The following is an 8,980-nucleotide window of genomic DNA, read 5'->3' as shown; positions in this document are numbered from 1 at the left end:
ATGTTTTTAATAAAGGAGTAATTACTCATTGTCGTCCCCCAAAGCGCAGCCGTACGTCTACAAAGGAAAGCTATAGAGCTTTCTAAGGAACTTCGCAGTTCATGAAAAATTCGTTCTAGCCCGGGGTTCGAACCCGGCACCACCGCTTCAAGGGAGCAGTCGCTGTACCAATTGATCAAACCGGGACGGTAAGCTTATGGTAGGGCGAGAGCGAGTTGATCAATAACTCGATGTGGGAGCAGTGTTGATGAAATGTGTCGGGGAATGCCCCAAGGTGGAATAGGTTCGTTATATGGTAGTAATTACTCATTGTCGTCCACCAAAGCGCAGCCGTACGGCTACTAAGGAAAGCTATAAAGCTTTCTAAGGAACTTCGCAGTTAATGAAAAATTCGTTCTAGTCCGGGGTTCGAACCCGGCACCACCGCTTCAACAGAGGAGTCGCTGTACCAATTGATCAAACCGGGACGGTAAGCTTATGGAAGGGCGAGGGCGAGTTGATCAATAACTCGAAGTGGCAGCAGTGTTGATGAAATGTGTCGGGGAATGCCCCAAGGTGGAATAGGTTCGTTATATGGTAGTAATTACTCATTGTCGTCCACCAAAGCGCAGCCGTACGGCTACTAAGGAAAGCTATAGAGCTTTCTAAGGAACTTCGCAGTTAATGAAAAATTCGTTCTAGTCCGGGGTTCGAACCCGGCACACCGCTTCAACAGAGGAGTCGCTGTACCAATTGATCAAACCGGGACGGTAAGCTTATGGAAGGGCGAGAGCGAGTTGATCAATAACTCGAAGTGGGAGCAGTGTTGATGAAATGTGTCGGGGAATGCCCCAAAGTGGAATAGGTTCGTTAGATGGTAGTAATTACTCATTGTCGTCCCCCAAAGCGCAGCCGTACGTCTACAAAGGAAAGCTATAGAGCTTTCTAAGGAACTTCGCAGTTCATGAAAAATTCGTTCTAGTCCGGGGTTCGAACCCGGCACCACCGCTTCAAGGGAGCAGTCGCTGTACCAATTGATCAAACCGGGACGGTAAGCTTATGGTAGGGCGAGAGCGAGTTGATCAATAACTCGAAGTGGGAGCAGTGTTGATGAAATGTGTCGGGGAATGCCCCAAGGTGGAATAGGTTCGTTATATGGTAGTAATTACTCATTGTCGTCCACCAAAGCGCAGCCGTACGGCTACTAAGGAAAGCTATAGAGCTTTCTAAGGAACTTCGCAGTTAATGAAAAATTCGTTCTAGTCCGGGGTTCGAACCCGGCACCACCGCTTCAAGGGAGCAGTCGCTGTACCAATTGATCAAACCGGGACGGTAAGCTTATGGTAGGGCGAGAGCGAGTTGATCAATAACTCGAAGTGGGAGCAGTGTTGATGAAATGTGTCGGGGAATGCCCCAAGGTGGAATAGGTTCGTTATAAGCTAGTAATTACTCATTGTCGTCCACCAAAGCGCAGCCGTACGGCTACTCAGGAAAGCTATAGAGCTTTCTAAGGAACTTCGCAGTTAAAGAAAAAATAGTTCTAGTGCGGGTTTCGAACCCGGCACCACCGCTTCAACAGAGGAGTCGCTGTACCAATTGATCTAAGCGGTACGGTAAGCTTATGGTAGGGCGAGAGCGAGTTGATCAATAACTCGAAGTGGGAGCAGTGTTGATAAAATGTGTCGGGGAATGCCCCAAGGTGGAATATGTTTTTAATAAAGGAGTAATTACTCATTGTCGTCCCCCAAAGCGCAGCCGTACGTCTACAAAGGAAAGCTATAGAGCTTTCTAAGGAACTTCGCAGTTAAAGAAAAAATAGTTCTAGTCCAGGTTTCGAGCCCGGCACCACCGCTTCAACAGAGGAGTCGCTGTACCAATTGATCTAACCGGGACTGTAAGCTTATGGTAGGGCGAGAGCGAGTTGATCAATAACTCGAAGTGGGAGCAGTGTTGGTGAAATGTGTCGGGGAATGCTCCAAGGTGGAATAGGTTCGTTATAAGGTAGTAATTACTCATTGTCGTCCGCCAAAGCGCAGCCGTACGGCTACAAAGGAAAGCTATAGAGCTTTCTAAGGAACTTCGCAGTTAAAGAAAAAATAGTTCTAGTCCAGGTTTCGAGCCCGGCACCACCGCTTCAACAGAGGAGTCGCTGTACCAATTGATCTAACCGGGACGGTAAGCTTATGGTAGGGCGAGAGCGAGTTGATCAATAACTCGAAGTGGGAGCAGTGTTGATGAAATGTGTCGGGGAATGCCCCAAGGAGGAATACGTTTGTAATAAGGGAGTAATTACTCATTGTCGTCCATCGAAGCGCAGCCGTACGTCTACAAAGGAAAGCTATAGAGCTTTCTAAGGAACTTCGCAGTTAATGAAAAATTCGTTCTAGTCCGGGGTCGAACCCGGCACCTCCGCTTCAACAGCGGAGTCGCTGTACCAATTGATCTAACCGGGACGGTAAGCTTATAGTAGGGCGAGAGCGAGTTGATCAATAACTCGAAGTGGGAGCAGTGTTGATGAAATGTGTCGGGGAATGCCCCAAGGAGGAATACGTTTGTAATAAGGGAGTAATTACTCATTGTCGTCCCTCGAAGCGCAGCCGTACGTCTACAAAGGAAAGCTATAGAGCTTTCTAAGGAACTTCGCAGTTAATGAAAAATTCGTTCTAGTCCGGGGTTCGAACCCGGCACCACCGCTTCAACAGCGGAGTCGCTGTACCAATTGATCTAACCGGGGCGGTAAGCTTATGGTAGGGCAAGAGCGAGTTGATCAATAACTCGAAGTGGGAGCAGTGTTGATGAAATGTGTCGGGGAATGCCCCAAGGAGGAATACGTTTGTAATAAGGGAGTAATTACTCATTGTCGTCCATCGAAGCGCAGCCGTACGTCTACAAAGGAAAGCTATAGAGTTTTCTAAGGAACTTCGGAGTTAATGAAAAATTAGTTCTAGTCCCGGGTTCGAACCCGGCACCACCGCTTCAACAGAGGAGTCGCTGTACCAATTGATCTAACCGGGACTGTAAGCTTATGGTAGGGCGAGAGCGAGTTGATCAATAACTCGAAGTGGGAGCAGTGTTGATGAAATGTGTCGGGGAATGCCCCAAGGTGGAATAGCTTTGTAATAAGGGAGTAATTACTCATTGTCGTCCATCGAAGCGCAGCCGTACGTCTACAAAGGAAAGCTATAGAGTTTTCTAAGGAACTTCGCAATTAATGAAAAATTAGTTCTAGTCCCGGGTTCGAATCCGGCACCACCGCTTCAACAGAGGAGTCGCTGTACCAATTGATCTAACCGGGACGGTAAGCTTATGGTAGGGCGAGAGCGAGTTGATCAATAACTCGATGTGGGAGCAGTGTTGATGAAATGTGTCGGGGAATGCCCCAAGGTGGAATAGGTTCGTTATAAGGTAGTAATTACTCATTGTCGTCCGCCAAAGCGCAGCCGTACGGCTACAAAGGAAAGCTATAGAACTTTCTAAGGAACTTCGCTGTTAAAGAAAAAATAGTTCTAGTCCAGGTTTCGAGCCCGGCACCACCGCTTCAACAGAGGAGTCGCTGTACCAATTGATCTAACCGGGACGGTAAGCTTATGGTAGGGCGAGAGCGAATTGATCAATAACTCGAAGTGCGAACAGAGTTTGTGAAATGTTAACATCCCACAGGGTGGAGTACATTTCTTATAGGGGTGTAATTACTCATTGACGTCCGTACAAGCGCAGCCATACGGCTACAAACGAACGCTGCACAGCTTTCTGAGAAACTTCGCAGTTAAAGAAAAAATCGTTCTAGTCCGGGGTTCGAACCCGGCACCACCGCTTCAAGGGAGCAGTAGATGAACCAATTGATCTAACCGGAACGGTTAGCTTATGGTAGGGCGAGAGCGAGTTGATCAATAACTCGAAGTGAGAGCAGTGTTGATGAAATTGTCGAGGGATGCCCCAAGTTGGAATAGGATTGTTAAAAAGGAGTAATTACTCATTGTCGTCCCCCAAAGCGCAGCCGTACGTCTACAAAGGAAAGCTATAGAGCTTTCTAAGGAACTTAGCAGTTAAAGAAAAAATCGTTCTAGTCCGGGGTTTGAACCCGCCACCACCGCTTCAAGGGAGCAGTCGCTGTACCGATTGATCTAACCGGGACGGTAAGCTTATGGTAGGACGAGAGCGAGTTGATCAATAACTCGAAGTGAGAGCAGTGTTGATGAAATGTGTCGGGGAATGCCCCAAGGTGGAATAGGTTTGTAATAAGGGAGTAATTGCTGATTGTCGTCCATCGGAGCGCAGCCGTACGTCTACAAAGGAAAGCTATAGAGCTTTCTAAGGAACTTCGCAGTTAATGAAAAATTCGTTCTAGTCCGGGGTTCGAACCCGGCACCACCGCTTCAACAGCGGAGTCGCTGTACCAATTGATCTAACCGGGACGGTAAGCTTATGGTAGGGCGAGAGCGAGTTGTTCAATAAGTCGAAGTGGGAGCAGTGTTGATGAAATGTGTCGGGGAATGCCCCAAGGTGGAATACGTTTGTAATAAGGGAGTAATTACTCATTGTCGTCCATCGAAGCGAAACCGTACGGCTACTAAGGAAAGCTATAGAGCTTTCTAAGGAACTTCGCAGTTAAAGAAAAAATAGTTCTAGTGCGGGTTTCGAACCCGGCACCACCGCTTCAACAGAGGAGTCGCTGTACCAATTGATCTAAGCGGTACGGTAAGCTTATGGAAGGGCGAGAGCGAGTTGATCAATAACTCGAAGTGGGAGCAGTGTTGATGAAATGTGTCGGGGAATGCCCCAAGGTGGAATAGGTTCGTTATATGGTAGTAATTACTCATTGTCGTCCCCCAAAGCGCAGCCGTACGTCTACAAAGGAAAGCTATAGAGCTTTCTAAGGAACTTCGCAGTTCATGAAAAATTCGTTCTAGTCCGGGGTTCGAACCCGGCACCACCGCTTCAAGGGAGCAGTCGCTGTACCAATTGATCAAACCGGGACGGTAAGCTTATGGTAGGGCGAGAGCGAGTTGATCAATAACTCGAAGTGGGAGCAGTGTTGATGAAATGTGTCGGGGAATGCCCCAAGGTGGAATAGGTTCGTTATATGGTAGTAATTACTCATTGTCGTCCACCAAAGCGCAGCCGTACGGCTACTAAGGAAAGCTATAGAGCTTTCTAAGGAACTTCGCAGTTAATGAAAAATTCGTTCTAGTCCGGGGTTCGAACCCGGCACCACCGCTTCAAGGGAGCAGTCGCTGTACCAATTGATCAAACCGGGACGGTAAGCTTATGGTAGGGCGAGAGCGAGTTGATCAATAACTCGAAGTGGGAGCAGTGTTGATGAAATGTGTCGGGGAATGCCCCAAGGTGGAATAGGTTCGTTATAAGGTAGTAATTACTCATTGTCGTCCACCAAAGCGCAGCCGTACGGCTACTAAGGAAAGCTATAGAGCTTTCTAAGGAACTTCGCAGTTAAAGAAAAAATAGTTCTAGTGCGGGTTTCGAACCCGGCACAACCGCTTCAACAGAGGAGTCGCTGTACCAATTGATCTAAGCGGTACGGTAAGCTTATGGTAGGGCGAGAGCGAGTTGATCAATAACTCGAAGTGGGAGCAGTGTTGATAAAATGTGTCGGGGAATGCCCCAAGGTGGAATATGTTTTTAATAAAGGAGTAATTACTCATTGTCGTCCCCCAAAGCGCAGCCGTACGTCTACAAAGGAAAGCTATAGAGCTTTCTAAGGAACTTCGCAGTTAAAGAAAAAATAGTTCTAGTCCAGGTTTCGAGCCCGGCACCACCGCTTCAACAGAGGAGTCGCTGTACCAATTGATCTAACCGGGACTGTAAGCTTATGGTAGGGCGAGAGCGAGTTGATCAATAACTCGAAGTGGGAGCAGTGTTGATGAAATGTGTCGGGGAATGCCCCAAGGTGGAATAGGTTCGTTATAAGGTAGTAATTACTCATTGTCGTCCGCCAAAGCGCAGCCGTACGGCTACAAAGGAAAGCTATAGAGCTTTCTAAGGATCTTCGCAGTTAAAGAAAAAATAGTTCTAGTCCAGGTTTCGAGCCCGGCACCACCGCTTCAACAGAGGAGTCGCTGTACCAATTGATCTAAGCGGGACGGTAAGCATATGGTAGGGCGAGAGCGAGTTGATCAATAACTCGAAGTGGGAGCAGTGTTGATGAAATGTGTCGGGGAATGCACCAAGGTGGAATAGGATTGTTAAAAAGGGGTAATTACTCATTGTCGTCCCCCAAAGCGCAGCCGTACGTCTACAAAGGAAAGCTATAGAGCTTTCTAAGGAACTTCGCAGTTAAAGAAAAAATAGTTCTAGTGCGGGTTTCGAACCCGGCACCACCGCTTCAACAGAGGAGTCGCTGTAATAATTGATCTAAGCGGTACGGTAAGCTTATGGTAGGGCGAGAGCGAGTTGATCAATAACTCGAAGTGGGAGCAGTCTTGATGAAATGTGTCGGGGAATGCCCCAAGGTGGAATATGTTTTTAATAAAGGAGTAATTACTCATTGTCGTCCCCCAAAGCGCAGCCGTACGTCTACAAAGGAAAGCTATAGAGCTTTCTAAGGAACTTCGCAGTTCATGAAAAATTCGTTCTAGCCCGGGGTTCGAACCCGGCACCACCGCTTCAAGGGAGCAGTCGCTGTACCAATAGATCAAACCGGGACGGTAAGCTTATGGTAGGGCGAGAGCGAGTTGATCAATAACTCGATGTGGGAGCAGTGTTGATGAAATGTGTCGGGGAATGCCCCAAGGTGGAATAGGTTCGTTATATGGTAGTAATTACTCATTGTCGTCCACCAAAGCGCAGCCGTACGGCTACTAAGGAAAGCTATAAAGCTTTCTAAGGAACTTCGCAGTTAATGAAAAATTCGTTCTAGTCCGGGGTTCGAACCCGGCACCACCGCTTCAACAGAGGAGTCGCTGTACCAATTGATCAAACCGGGACGGTAAGCTTATGGAAGGGCGAGGGCGAGTTGATCAATAACTCGAAGTGGCAGCAGTGTTGATGAAATGTGTCGGGGAATGCCCCAAGGTGGAATAGGTTCGTTATATGGTAGTAATTACTCATTGTCGTCCACCAAAGCGCAGCCGTACGGCTACTAAGGAAAGCTATAGAGCTTTCTAAGGAACTTCGCAGTTAATGAAAAATTCGTTCTAGTCCGGGGTTCGAACCCGGCACACCGCTTCAACAGAGGAGTCGCTGTACCAATTGATCAAACCGGGACGGTAAGCTTATGGAAGGGCGAGAGCGAGTTGATCAATAACTCGAAGTGGGAGCAGTGTTGATGAAATGTGTCGGGGAATGCCCCAAAGTGGAATAGGTTCGTTAGATGGTAGTAATTACTCATTGTCGTCCCCCAAAGCGCAGCCGTACGTCTACAAAGGAAAGCTATAGAGCTTTCTAAGGAACTTCGCAGTTCATGAAAAATTCGTTCTAGTCCGGGGTTCGAACCCGGCACCACCGCTTCAAGGGAGCAGTCGCTGTACCAATTGATCAAACCGGGACGGTAAGCTTATGGTAGGGCGAGAGCGAGTTGATCAATAACTCGAAGTGGGAGCAGTGTTGATGAAATGTGTCGGGGAATGCCCCAAGGTGGAATAGGTTCGTTATATGGTAGTAATTACTCATTGTCGTCCACCAAAGCGCAGCCGTACGGCTACTAAGGAAAGCTATAGAGCTTTCTAAGGAACTTCGCAGTTAATGAAAAATTCGTTCTAGTCCGGGGTTCGAACCCGGCACCACCGCTTCAAGGGAGCAGTCGCTGTACCAATTGATCAAACCGGGACGGTAAGCTTATGGTAGGGCGAGAGCGAGTTGATCAATAACTCGAAGTGGGAGCAGTGTTGATGAAATGTGTCGGGGAATGCCCCAAGGTGGAATAGGTTCGTTATAAGCTAGTAATTACTCATTGTCGTCCACCAAAGCGCAGCCGTACGGCTACTCAGGAAAGCTATAGAGCTTTCTAAGGAACTTCGCAGTTAAAGAAAAAATAGTTCTAGTGCGGGTTTCGAACCCGGCACCACCGCTTCAACAGAGGAGTCGCTGTACCAATTGATCTAAGCGGTACGGTAAGCTTATGGTAGGGCGAGAGCGAGTTGATCAATAACTCGAAGTGGGAGCAGTGTTGATAAAATGTGTCGGGGAATGCCCCAAGGTGGAATATGTTTTTAATAAAGGAGTAATTACTCATTGTCGTCCCCCAAAGCGCAGCCGTACGTCTACAAAGGAAAGCTATAGAGCTTTCTAAGGAACTTCGCAGTTAAAGAAAAAATAGTTCTAGTCCAGGTTTCGAGCCCGGCACCACCGCTTCAACAGAGGAGTCGCTGTACCAATTGATCTAACCGGGACTGTAAGCTTATGGTAGGGCGAGAGCGAGTTGATCAATAACTCGAAGTGGGAGCAGTGTTGGTGAAATGTGTCGGGGAATGCTCCAAGGTGGAATAGGTTCGTTATAAGGTAGTAATTACTCATTGTCGTCCGCCAAAGCGCAGCCGTACGGCTACAAAGGAAAGCTATAGAGCTTTCTAAGGAACTTCGCAGTTAAAGAAAAAATAGTTCTAGTCCAGGTTTCGAGCCCGGCACCACCGCTTCAACAGAGGAGTCGCTGTACCAATTGATCTAACCGGTGCGGTAAGCTTATGGTAGGGCGAGAGCGAATTGATCAATAACTCGAAGTGCGAACAGAGTTTGTGAAATGTTAAGATCCCACAGGGTGGAGTACATTTCTTATAGGGGAGTAATTACTCATTGACGTCCGTACAAGCGCAGCCATACGGCTACAAACGAACGCTGCACAGCTTTCTGAGAAACTTCGCAGTTAAAGAAAAAATCGTTCTAGTCCGGGGTTGGAACCCGGCACCACCGCTTCAAGGGAGCAGTAGATGAACCAATTGATCTAACCGGAACGGTTAGCTTATGGTAGGGCGAGAGCGAGTTGATCAATAACTCGAAGTGAGAGCAGTGTTGATGAAATTGTCGAGGGATGCCCCAAGTTGGAATA

The sequence above is a fragment of the Amblyomma mixtum genome, chromosome 6 (genome assembly GCF_055824585.1).
Source record: "Amblyomma mixtum isolate Tamu chromosome 6, ASM5582458v1, whole genome shotgun sequence".
NCBI lineage: Eukaryota > Metazoa > Arthropoda > Arachnida > Ixodida > Ixodidae > Amblyomma > Amblyomma mixtum.
This window is presented reverse-complemented; position numbering follows the sequence as displayed.